Here is a 13,742-nt window from a genome sequence, read left to right on the forward strand (position 1 = left end):
TAACTTGAAAACTTTAAACTGAACTATACATAACTGAATAACTGAAACATTTAGTTATTTACATGCTCTTTTATACATTCATTTACAAGTCTCTGAACATCAAAAATGTATCACATGAACCCAAAATGGTATACCACTAGAACTCGAGTGTCCACTAGCTAGGCTGTTGGGCTTTTGCCGCAATCCTCGGCCACACTGCTCGCGCTGGAACCTGTATGGTTGGTGGATGAGAACTACTAAAAGTTTTCAGTGGGTTCGGCCGCCGACCTCGCCGACTCACCCACTAGGTCTATTCAGGCATATGTGGCAAGAAAAGTAAACAGATAGTAACCAACTATAACATGTAACTACTACAATGCCTGTGCAAAGCTGAAAGAAGCAATATATGATAACTGATAAATATGCATGCATGCTTTTAATAAACATTACCCAATTATCTCAGTTAACTGTTTGGTTAACTATAACTCACAACCAAATCCCTACTATCGGGGAGAATTCCGCTACAACCCGACGGGACCGTCTACTGGGGAGAATTCCGCTACAACCCAGTTGATGACAACTCCGGAGCTCATCGCCCAAGGAGGAGTGACCTTCCTCGAGCATTAGACTAAGGTGAGTATGATCCAATCCTCATCTTTGAGGATTTACCAAATGACAATGCCATACTTTACTCTAACTAGCTTTTTATGCTAGTTTAGTATTTCCAATCTCAATGCTAGTCAATTCTTCGAGTCATAATGTCACCAAGTTTACTAAGGTCATAGTCCTTTACTAGTTCATACATTCACAGGGTTCTAGGTTCACATAGTTTTGTCCATAGATTCTTAACATTAACATGAACTCAAATATTCAATTACTAACTGTATAGTGACCATTTCCATATAATGTATGAATACAAGTCATTCATATAAACATGCTCAATGAAATATCATAGACATAAAGGGGGATTCAAAGATTTCGGATAGCACCACCCACCTGTAGGGATGCTAACAGTTAGAATCAGCGTCTCGAACTATGCCAATAACGAGCTCTCGCGACTCCGTGCAAATAGAGCTTAAACGGCTTCTACCGTAATTCATGCGTCCCCGACCTGTCGGAATGTCAATTTAGACTTCCGAGCAAGTTTAACTTTCATTTATAAAAGAATAAAAGAAGTTAAACTGAAGTCACAATCTTATTTCTACAAATCGGCATTAGACCTCAACTTGGATACATAATGCACACATAGCTTTTTATTTAGGCCTCATATGCATTTTGGAGTCTTAGAAATCTAAATAACTCATAATTAATCCCTCCTTTTAAGCAGGGATTAACATCACTATCATTCATAAATTAAAGCTAATCAAATTCAACTTTGCTCTAATCATGTTTAATCTGAAATTCACCAGGCCTATTACTCAGTAGCTAGTTCCAACTCCAATAGTTAATAGAGTTCAATGCTGAAATTCAGTTTCTTGAATTTCTGCATATGCTTCTCAACTCGGGAGTATCTTATAGTACTCATCCTTACCCAATTCAGGTATGGGTACTAGGTACTATGCATATTTGGATTAGAAGTTTCTCTAAGTTGCTCGCAGCTTACTAGAGCTCCTTTTCAACTGAATTTTTCAATTCGGCAGCTCTAATAAGCCTTTAATTCAGCTCAACATTAAATTCTGCATTGATGCTGAAATTTCTGCATACACACACCTTAATTAAACCATTTAGAGGCTTCTTTTATGCATATTCTATGATCCCAACTGAAAAGTAAGCTATCTACCTCAGTTTCCAAATTTCCTTCTGCTGGTTTCCAATTCAGCAACTTTGCTGATTTCAAATTCAGCAACTTTGCTGATTTCCAATTCAGCAACTTCAATCAACCTGAAATCCAGGTTTGCCAATTTCAGCAGCAAGAAATCCTTCTACAAGTCATTTCTAAAGCAATTAATTGGACTATAATTACTTATAGAACGATACTGAAACAAGCTTACCTTAATTAGGTACTAAACCAGGTTGTTCTCATCTCGGATCAGCAAGGCTTCAACTCCACCAACTTCACTAAGCCTTCTATTCCTGGCAGCCAATACTAATCACTTAACTCTTTTCTGAATTCATCAACTCAACTTAATCCAATATAACATCACTTACTTTCACTCAGGTGCCTCTCCAACTTGTTCCCTATTCGGACCAGCCCCTTCTCAATCCGCAAGCATCAAGGCTGCCAACACCAAGAAATTTCAGCACTCCCACTTTCCCACATGGCTTCTTGACTGAGAGAGAAAGAGAGAGGGAAAAGAGATAAGAATAACAGATGGAGGAGGTGTCCCAATACATGTACATCCTCAGATTAATTGGGGTTAAGTGATAAGGCTGAAAATTTGCACTTTAACCCTCCAATTCCACAAAAGTGCATTGCAGCCCTGCTGAGTACCTCAGCCTGTACCGATACCAGCTGAGGTACCCAATGCAAATTCTGCATTAGCAGAATTCTGGCAGCAGCAGCCTCCAAGCCTCTAGTTTGTAACTTATCTTTATAGCAATTAGTTGGATTCTAATCAAACATGAGCTCAATCTACCTTAATTAGATGCTCTAACTGCAAGAAATTAAACGCTCTGGTGCCATCCCTTCAGCTCGGATCAACAGGGAGTCCCAACAACTAGCAGTCTCATACTTCCTCTCTTTACTTCAGCTTCTACAGAAATTTTTTCTCGAGTTCCAGCTCTTTCTCAGCTGGTCCCTAAGCTCAAACAAGCCTCACAACATCAGCCCTCAAGCTGCCACTTCTCTTTACCATCAACTCACCTAGGCTTTTCCTCAGCTCTAACAGCTCGGCAGCACCACCAATCCCCTCGGCTACAGAGAGAAAGAAGGAATTAGATAGAGAGAGATGAGAAAATAGTAATCCTTATCCTCTAACAGGTGCTGGCTACCTGGGTAAAGCGATAAGATCAGCAATTTGCTGTTTAATCCCTTAAATCAGCAATAATGCATCACAACCCTGCAGTTACAATCTAGTCCCTGCAGTCTCGCAATTTAGTCCTTGCACCAACTAGAACCTGGCAGCAGCAACTTTGAAGCTTATTTCACGCGTCCGGCTTGCTTCGAACACTTATAATCACTTCCAAATTATGCCGAATAACCTCTACAAACTACTAAATTAATTTGGAAGCGATTAATTCTCATTTTTGCATTATTGTGATCAATTCAGTCACAATTAGCTCGTAACTAAAATTCAATATATTACAATCTCCCCTCCTTAAATAGTTTCGTTCTCGAAACTTAAATTCATACCTTAGTCCTCCTGGTCAAATAGATGGGGATAGGAGTCGCGCATGGTTTCTTCCAATTCCCAAGTGGCCTCTCGTCCTGAGTGATTACTCCATTGTACTTTCACGTAGGGAATAGTGCGATTCCGTAGTTCTCGCACTTCACGATCAAGGATGCATACTGGATACTCTTCATAAGTCATATTCTCCGGCAAATCTACTGGTTCGAACTCGAGAACATGTCCAGGATGATGCACATATTTGCGAAGATTCGAAACATGAAATACATTGTGTATTCCCTCGAACTTCGGCGGTAAAGCCAATCTATAAGCTACCGCTCCCACTCGCTCCAAAATCTCGTAGGGCCCAATGTATCGAGGACTAAGCTTTCCTCGAACACCAAATCTCTTTATCCCACGCATCGGCGACACCTTCAAGAATACTCGATCGCCAACCGCAAACTCCAAGTTCTTTCGGCGCTTATTTGCATAACTCTGCTGCTGCGACTGGGCTGTCAACAATCTCTGGCGGACTAGGCGTACCTTTTTCTCCGCTTCTTGGAGTACATCAAGACCAAATACAATCGTTTCTCCTACTTCACTCCAATGGATAGGGGATCGACATTTTCTCCCGTAGAGGGCTTCAAATGGTGCCATTGCGATGCTTTCCTGATAACTATTGTTATACGCAAACTCGGCCATCGCTAAGAAAGCATGTCAACTACCCCTGAAGTCGAGTACACACGCCCGTAGCATATCCTTCAAAATCTGAATCGTCCTCTCAGACTGTCCATCGGTCTGAGGATGAAATGCTGTACTAAAATCGAGTCGTGTGCCAAGAGCATCCTGCAAACTCCTCCAAAAGTGAGATGTAAACTGCGGATCTCGATCTGATACAATCGACGTTGGGACTCCGTGTAATCTCACAATCTCGTCGAGGTATACCTGAGCTAACTTGTCTCCTGACCAAGTAGCATGAATCGGCAAGAAATGCGCCGATTTCGTCAGTCGATCAACAATCACCCAAATAGTGTCATGTCCAGCCTGTGATCGGGGTAATCCAACTATGAAGTCCATCGCAATGTTCTCCCACTTCCAAACGGGAATAGGTAAACTCTGCAACTTTCCCGCAGGGAAGCGACGCTCAGCTTTCACTTGCTGACAGGTCAAACACTGCGCCACAAACCGCCCAATATCCTTCTTCATCCCAGGCCACCAATAATGCACTTTAAGATCCTTGTACATCTTAGTGCCACCTGGATGTACACTATAAGGTGACTGATGAGCTTCCTGTAACATAGCTTTCTGAATCTCCTCATCTTTGGGCACGCACAACCAGTTGCGAAACTGAAGTGCTCCATCTGACCCTACTGCAAAATCATCACCACGTCCGCTCTCAACTTCACACCGCACCTTTTGGAGATACGGATCTGAAGGTTGCCGTTCTTTAATTTGTTCCAATAAGGTCGGTTGAACAACTAGAGCGGCAAGAATAACTGGTACATCTGGAGCGACTACCTCAAGATCAAACCGTCGCATTTCATTCTGCAACGACGGTTGGTGGGTGATCATCATAGCCAAGTTCTCAACTGACTTTCTACTCAGTGCATCTGCAACCACATTAGCCTTTCCTGGGTGGTATAGAATAGTAACATCATAATCCTTTAATAATTCTAATCACCGACGTTGTCGCATATTTAGCTCTTTTTGGGTGAATAAATACTTCAGGCTCTTATGGTCAGTATAAATCTCGCAATGCTCGCCATAAAGATAGTGTCTCCACAACTTCAATGCGAAGATTACTGCCGCCAACTCCAAATCGTGAATAGGATAGTTCTTTTCATAATTCTTCAGCTGGCGAGACGCATAGGCAATGACTCGACCACCTTGCATAAGTACACACGCAAGTCCACTATAGGAAGCATCACTGTAGATCACAAAACTCTCCCCCGAAATCGGCAAGGCCAGAATAGGAGTCGAAGTCAACCTTTCTTTCAACTCCCGAAAGCTACGATCACATTCTTCGCTCCAAACATATTTAGTTCCTTTATGTGTAAGGCGCGTTAGTGGAGTAGTAATCTTTGCAAATCCCTCCACGAACCGCCTATAATATCCCGCAAGTCCAAGGAAACTGCGGATCTCTGGAACAGTCGTCGGGCGAGGCCACTCTTTAATTGCCTCTACTTTCTTTGGGTCGACAGCTACACCACCGTCAGAAATCACATGTCCCAAAAATGCAACCTCTCGGAGCCAAAATTCACATTTCTTCAATTTGGCATATAACTACTTCTCCCGCAGAATTTGCATCACCATTCTCAAGTGTTCCTCGTGCTTCTCATTGCTTCGAGAAAAGATCAAGATGTCGTCAATAAATACTACAACACACTGATCCAACAACGCCTTAAAGATCCTATTCATTAGATCCATGAACGCTGCAGGGGCATTGGTTAGCCCAAACGGCATCACTGTAAACTCGTAATGACCATAACGAGTGCGAAACGCTGTCTTATGCATATCCTCTGGTTTGATCTTCAATTGGTGGTAACCTGATTGGAGATCAATCTTTGAGCATACCCGTGACCCTTGCAACTGATCAAATAAGTCATCAATTCATAGAAACGGATATTTATTCTTAATTGTGACTTTATTCAGCTCGCGATAGTCAATGCACAGCCGAAGTGTTCCGTCTTTCTTCTTTACAAACAGAACTGGAGCTCCCCACGGCGACACACTAGGCTTCACAAAGCCTTTGTCCATCAAATCCTGCAACTGAGCTTTCAGCTCTCTTAACTCAGCTGGTGCCATTCTGCACGGAGCCTTCGAAATTGGCGCCGTCCCCGGAACCAAATCAATAACAAACTCAATTTTCCGATCCGGTGGCAATCCCGGTAACTCCGCAGGAAACACATCAGGAAACTCTCGAACTACTGGAATATCTCCAAGTACTGGAAGTTCCTTTTGAGTCTCCACAACTGTTGCCAAATAAGCCGCACATCCACTACTAATCAACTTTCTTGCTCTCGACGTCGATACTGTTAACGCAAAGAGCGAACTCTTGCACGCCCGATACACAACTTCTTTTTGCCCGGGTTCACGAAAAGTAATTACTTTACTTTCACAATCAATCGTGGCATAGTACTTTGTAAGCCAGTCCATCCCAAGGATCACATTAAAGTCTTTCATGCGACTTAGCACTAGCAAATCTGCTGCATAATCCAATCACCAACCTGTACTGGACACGCCGCACACACTTCGTGAACACTAAATGTGTGCTCAGGGGCATACACCCACCAGGCATCCTCACTATCCGAAATCTCAATATCATGCGTCTTAGCAAATGAGCTACTGATGAATGAATGCGATGCACCTGTGTCAAATAATGCACGAGATCTAGTGCCATAAATTAAAACAATACCTGCCACGACGTCATCAACCACGGTCGGCTCCTCTGCCTGGGCTGCAAATACACGGCCACTCGGTGCAGGTCGAGGTGTGTCCACACGGCTACTCGGTGCAGGTCGAGGTGTCTCATACTGACGCGGCACAAAAGAACGTCCAGCTGACATAGCAGGTGGGAGACCCGCACGCTGTCTGAAAGGCGACTGAACTGAAGCCGTGGACTGGGTAGACGTGGGTCCAGTCGGGCACTCCCGACTCAGGTGTCCTGGCTGTCCACACCGGTAACATCTTCCCCCACGCTGCGGACAGGCTGTCGGTCGATGACTCCCGCCACAAATCACACATCTCAGGGGTCCCTGATACCTCGACTGAGAACGTGGATACCGAGGGGGCCGTTTAGAGCTCGACTGTCCCCCGGCACCACTAGTGGTCCTCTTCTTTCCTTTTTCCCTTTCTCATTCTCTTTCAAACGATTCGCGTTCATCACACGCAATCGCATTCCCACGCTCAACCCAAAGAGCTCGATCTAGGACTTCCTCAAAAGTCTTTAACTTCAAAGCATTGATTACTTTGAATATATCAGGTCGCAACCCCCGCTCAAAGCACTCTGCTCGATCTCGATCAGTATGAACCATACCGGGTACACAGTTCACCAAATGAGTAAATTCCCGTTCGTACTCCCGTACCGAATGGTTTTCTTATCTCAATTTGCAAAAATCTTCTTTCATTTTCCTTTTATCACCGTCGGGAAAGTACTCCATAAATAACATCTCTCGAAATTCCTCCCAAGTGAGCGATGATAGGTTTGATGCCCGCTTCTTCTTGGCCTTTTGCCACCAAATCTGAGCATCCTTCTCAAAACAGTGCGCTGCCAACGGAACCTTGTCCCTTTCTAAGGTATAGATATCCTCAAATAATGACTCCATCGCTGTAAACCATGTCTCCAATACCCACGGATTCGCTTCTTTCCCGTCAAACATAGGCGGATTAAATCGCATAAATGCCTCTAGTACCTTTACAAATCGCACTTGCTCGACCTCTACCATGGCTGGATCTACAACAGAAGGCCCAGAAGCCACAGGAGGAACAGTCTGCGGAATAGGGGCACGGTCGTCGGTGCCTCAGATACAGGTACATCCTGACTCCCAGGTGCTGCTGTTGTCGCCTGTCGTGACATTAGATCCTATAAACTCTTTATATGCTCTTCCTATCTCTGCATAGCCCCGACTAACGCGCTCACCTGAGCACGCAACTCCTGAACTTCATCAGACCCAGACTGCTCTGGCACCCCTAAAGGTGATGCCGGAGTGGATCTCGTCGCACGTCGCGGTGGCATTTCTCCTGAAACGAACTACTCACATTAGTAAAACAAAACCAATTAGGCGAAAGCAATCAAGCGTACTTACATTCAACCTTTGGCTTTATGTTGTTGGCCACCAACATAACTCCTTAAGTTGTATATAAATAACACTTAGATTAGCCCCTAATCAACATTAGAGACATGCTAACAACTAACCCAATTTACTTGGCTTTCGCTATCTTTAGATTCACGCCACTCGCGTTCTTAGTTCCTAGGTTTCCAATCCTAAGTCCCCTAGGTCATCCTAGTCTTTCAATTATCACTTGCTCTGATACCACTTTATCTGTCACGTCCCGCTATCGCCAATTTGGTCGATCCGGGTCCGTACACAGATGCCGAACGGACAGAACTTCTCCTGTCCGCCCAAGGCTCAATAACAACGAGTACCTGTATAAAGAAATGAACAAAGCCCAGGATAACAATTCATTACTCAGGGCTTGCACGAGGGCAAGCAGCAACCACAAGTGATAGTAAGCTAGCTATACATGAATTTCACTGTAACTTGAAAACTTTAAACTGAACTATACATAACTGAATAACTGAAACATTTAGTTACTTACATGCTCTTTTATACATTCATTTACAAGTCTCTGAACATCAAAAATGTATCACATGAACCCAAAATGGTATACCACTAGAACTCGAGTGTCCACTAGCTAGGCTGCTGGGCTTTTGCCGCAATCCTCGGCCACACTGCTCGCGCTGGAACCTGTATGGTTAGTGGATGAGAACTACTAAAAGTTTCCAGTGGGTTCGGCCGCCGACCTCCCGACTCACCCACTAGGTCTATTCAGGCATATGTGGCAAGAAAAGTAAACAGATAGTAACCAACTATAACATGTAACTACTACAATGCCTGTACAAAGCTGAAAGAAGCAATATATGATAACTGATAAATATGCATGTATACTTTTAATAAACATTACCCAATTATCTCAGTTAACCGTTTGGTTAACTATAACTCACAACCAAATCCCTACTATCGGGGAGAATTCCGCTACAACCCGACGGGACCATCTACTGGGGAGAATTCCGCTACAACCCAGTTGATGACAACTCCGGAGCTCATCGCCCAAGGAAGAGTGACCTTCCTCGAGCATTAGACTAAGGTGAGTATGATCCAATCCTCATCTTTGAGGATTTACCAAATGACAATTCCATACTTTACTCTGACTAGCTTTTTATGCTAGTTTAGTATTTCCAATCTCAATGCTAGTCAATTCTTCAAGTCATAATGTCACCAAGTTTACTAAGGTCATAGTCCTTTACTAGTTCATACATTCACAGGGTTCTAGGTTCACATAGTTTTGTCCATAGATTCTTAACATTAACATGAACTCAAATATTCAATTACTAACTGTATAGTGACCATTTCCATATAATGCATGAATACAAGTCATTCATATAAATATGCTCAATGAAATATCATAGACATAAAGGGGGATTCAAATATTTCGGATATCACCACCCACCTGTAGGGATGCTAACAGTTAGAATCAGCGTCTCGAACTATGCCAATAACGAGCTCTCGCGACTCTGTGCAAATAGAGCTTAAACGGCTTCTACTGCAATTCGTGCATTGCCGACCTGTCGGAATGTCAATTTAGACTTCCGAGCAAGTTTAACTTTCATTTATAAAAGAATAAAAGAAGTTAAACTGAAGTCACAATCTTATTTCTACAAATCGGCATTAGACCTAAACTTGGATACATAATGCACACATAGCTTTTTATTTAGGCCTCATATGCATTTTGGAGTCTTAGAAATCTAAATAACTCATAATTAATCCCTTCTTTTAAGCAGGGATTAACATCACTATCATTCAGAAATTAAAGCTAATCAAATTCAACTTTGCTCTAATCATGTTTAATCTAAAATTCACTAGGCCTATTACTCAGTAGCTAGTTCCAACTCCAATAGTTAATAGAGTTCAATGCTGAAATTCAGTTTCTTGAATTTCTGCATATGCTTCTCAACTCGCGAGTATCTTATAGTACTCATCCTTACCCAATTCAGGTATGGGTACTAGGTACTATGCATATTTGGATTAGAAGTTTCTCTAAGTTGCTCGCAGCTCACTAGAGCTCCTTTTCAGCTGAATTTTTCAATTCGGCAGCTCTAATAAGCCTTTAATTCAGCTCAACATTAAATTCTGCACTGATGCTGAAATTTCTGCATACACACACCTTAATTAAACCATTTAGAGGCTTCTTTTATGCATATTCTATGATCCCAACTGAAAAGTAAGCTATCTACCTCAGTTTCCAAATTTCCTTCTGCTGGTTTCCAATTCAGCAACTTTGCTGATTTCCAATTCAGCAACTTCAATCAACCTGAAATCCAGGTTTGCCAATTTCAACAGCAAGAAATCCTTCTACAAGTCATTTCTAAAGCAATTAATTGGACTATAATTACTTATAGAACGATACCGAAACAAGCTTACCTTAATTAGGTACTAAACTAGGTTGTTCTCAGCTCGGATTAGCAAGGCTTCAACTCCACCAACTTCACTAAGCCTTCTATTCCTGGCAGCCAATACTAATCACTTAACTCTTTTCTGAATTCATCAACTCAACTTAATCCAATATAACATCACTTACTTTCACTCAGGTGCCTCTCCAACTTGTTCCCTATTCGGACCAGCCCCTTCTCAATCTGCAAGCATCAAGGCTGCCAACACCAAGAAATTTCAGCACTCCCAATTTCCCACATGGCTTCTTGGCTGAGAGAGAAAGATAGAGGGAAAAGAGATAAGAATAACAGATGGAGGAGGTGTCCCAATACGTGTACATCCTCAGATTAATTGGGATTAAGTGATGAGGCTAAAAATTTGCACTTTAACCCTCCAATTCCACAAAAGTGCATTGCAACCCTGCTGAGTACCTCAGCCTGTACCGGTACCAGCTGAGGTACCCAATGCAAATTCTGCATTCGCAGAATTCTGGCAGCAGCAGCCTCCAAGCCTCTAGTTTGTAACTTATCTTTATAGCAATTAGTTGGATTCTAATCAAACATGAGCTCAATTTACCTTAATTAGATGCTCTAACTGCAAGAAATTAAACGCTTTGGTGCCATCCCTTCAGCTCGGATCAACAGGGAGTCCCAACAACTAGCAGTCTCATACTTCCTCTCTTTACTTCAGCTTCTACAGAAATTTTTTCTCGAGTTCCAGCTCTTTCTCAGCTGGTCCCTAAGCTCAAACAAGCCTCACAACATCAGCCCTCAAGCTGCCACTTCTCTTTACCATCAACTCACCTAGGCTTTTCCTCAGCTCTAACAGCTCGGCAGCACCACCAATCCCCTCGGCTACAGAGAGAAAGAAGGAATTAGATAGAGAGAGATGAGAAAATAGTAATCCTTATCCTCTAACAGGTGCTGGCTACCTGGGTAAAGTGATAAGATCAGCAATTTGCTGTTTAATCCCTCAAATCAGCAATAATGCATCACAACCCTGCAGTTACAATCTAGTCCCTGCAGTCTCGCAATTTAGTCCCTACACCAATTAGAACCTGGCAGCAGCAACTTTGAAGCTTATTTCACGCGTCCGGCTTGCTTCGAACACTTATAATCACTTCCAAATTATGCCGAATAACCTCTACAAACTACTAAATTAATTTGGAAGCGATTAATTCTCATTTTTGCATTATTGTGATCAATTCAGTCACAATTAGCTCGTAACTAAAATTCAATATATAATGTTCGCGCGTTTTACTCGAGCTGTAGAGGGCTTGGTTGCAATTAACTATCTTCGGAGGACTTATTTGTATTTTAGCCAGCCTATATATAATGTTTTCTAGGGTTTTTCTTGGGATCCGAGCCCTAGTTGAGCCCCCAGCTGCCCTAGCCGCACCCTGCCACCTTCACCTCTGTTCCCCTGCCCCGCCGCGCACGGGCTGGCCGCCGCCGATCGAGCCCCGGCCGGCAGCCACCGCCACAGCCACCATCTTCCACCTTTTTCTCCTCCCTCTCTATCTCTCTCCTTTTATCTCTCTTCATCTCGGATTGAGGAAGAGATCCGTGGCTGCCCTACCATGGCCGCAGCCCTCGGAGTCCCGGAGACACCCCCCGCGCGCCGCCGCCGGCGTTGCCAGTTGCCGCCGCCGCCACCCGTGCTCGCTGCAGCCTACCAAGCCAAGCCCAGGCGGAGACTAACTCGTGGCCTCCCCGCGCGCAGCCACCGCCTGAGCCCGCTCCTGCCGTCGTCCCCGTACCCTCGGTGACCCTCCCCGCCGGTCGCCGCCGCCCTAGCGAGCCGCCGTCGCCGCCTAGGCCAGCCTTCGGCAGCCCAGTCTGCTCGGGCTTAGCTGACCCCACGGCTCCTTCCCTGCGCCGCCGCCGCTCGAGGTCGCACCCGAGGCCCCCTCCGGCTTCCAGCAACTCCCCGACGTAGCCCTCGAGGTGCCCCGGCCGCCTCCATGGCCGCAGCAGCCCTTGGAGCCCGAGCCCAAGTCGGTACGGGCTCGGTTTGCTTCGCCGTCGCCGCTCTCAGCCGCCACCGCTCTCAGCCGCCACCCGAGGTGAGCCCCGTACTCATCACCTCCCCCGTACCCATCCCTGGTCCCCGCGCGTGCCGCCGTGCCGCCGGAAGCCAACCGGAGCAAGCTTGCTCCGGCCAAGCACGAAACAGGGCTTAGTTGAGTGGGTTTATTGTTCTGAGCTTCCCGAGGCCTCCCGATCAATACGGAAGGGAGCACGATGATCGTGACTCATTGCTGATCATCGTGCTCACCTTGGTTTCTGTCGGGAAGGCCCCGTTCCGCTGTTTCGGCGGTGTCGACCTTGTCGAGCCTTTTTGGCTACTATTTCTGGATTGCGTGCATTGTTCCAGCGATCCGAGACTATTCCGATGGCTCCGGAGGTGAGCACGGTGATTGTTGATCAGTTCTGATCACAGAGCTCACCTTATTTTACATCAGCGGATGTCTTATCGGCCTGTACGGCGTGATTTTCCCTGACTGCGCGCTGTTCGCAGAACCTTCGGGTTGCTCCCGCGCTTCCCACAGTGAGCTGTTGCGCTCCGCACCATGAGCACGGCCTCTGGCACGTCGAGACCTGTCAGTACGTATCTCGACGGACCTTAGAAGTCCTCGGTTTGTGACAACGAGCCATAGAAGTCGCCCGATTTACATAAAATGATGGATTTTATGTAAACATAGGGACTTTTATGCATTCGTGCACCTTGTGGCTACTGTGGGCAGTGCGTTGGTGTGTGTGGTGACCCTCGGACTGATTGTCCATGATCTGATAGTTTTCACGGAAATCGAAAAGTCGATTCCAGCGCGTTTTTCGGCGAAATTCGCCGAAAAAACACGATTTCAGTTCGGATTTCTTCCGACGTGGTTTGTTTATCTTGTGAATTGTCGCTGAGCTTTGTTGGCTGGTCACCATCATCATTTTGTGGGTTCGGTGATGATGGGTGAGCGACGGTGGGTTCCAGTGTCGAAATAGATGCTTCCGGGAACTCATATTCGTACAATTATCCGGCGATAATTGTGTAGTGGTGTTATCTTGTGTTTGCTGCCAAGACATCAAAATCGGAGTGTTCTGTGGCAGCGGGTGACTCGTGTCACGAGTCGGTAAGTTTTGGGACACTTAGTGGGTCCCGATGGTGTCCCGGTGTGGTTTTCGAGACTTCCGGAGAGTTACGGTGATCGATTTTGGGAAACCGATTACGTGGATTTGTGTGGGGGCTTGTGAGATTGTGTGCTTTGGGTTAGTGGGTTGGTTACTGACCTGGT

General features: G+C 44.9%; 1 long non-coding RNA gene across 7 annotated transcripts; it reads right to left on the bottom strand.

Annotated features, from left to right (window-relative positions):
- LOC109724730 lies at window positions 1-11,383 on the bottom strand. Of its 7 annotated transcripts, XR_002220051.1 has the most exons (11): window positions 11,033-11,383; window positions 10,605-10,726; window positions 10,448-10,529; window positions 10,261-10,337; window positions 9,477-9,591; window positions 8,637-8,713; window positions 2,128-2,249; window positions 1,971-2,052; window positions 1,760-1,860; window positions 976-1,090; window positions 1-211 (listed from the first exon to the last, which is right to left on the bottom strand). It is a non-coding gene; the product is annotated as an uncharacterized LOC109724730 (long non-coding RNA). The 7 variants fall into 7 exon arrangements; XR_002220054.1 differs by lacking the exon at window positions 9,477-9,591 and having other exon boundaries at window positions 2,128-2,197; window positions 11,033-11,382; XR_002220050.1 differs by lacking the exon at window positions 9,477-9,591 and having other exon boundaries at window positions 11,033-11,382.

The sequence above is a fragment of the Ananas comosus genome, linkage group 19 (assembly GCF_001540865.1).
Source record: "Ananas comosus cultivar F153 linkage group 19, ASM154086v1, whole genome shotgun sequence".
Taxonomy (NCBI): Eukaryota; Viridiplantae; Streptophyta; class Magnoliopsida; order Poales; family Bromeliaceae; genus Ananas; species Ananas comosus.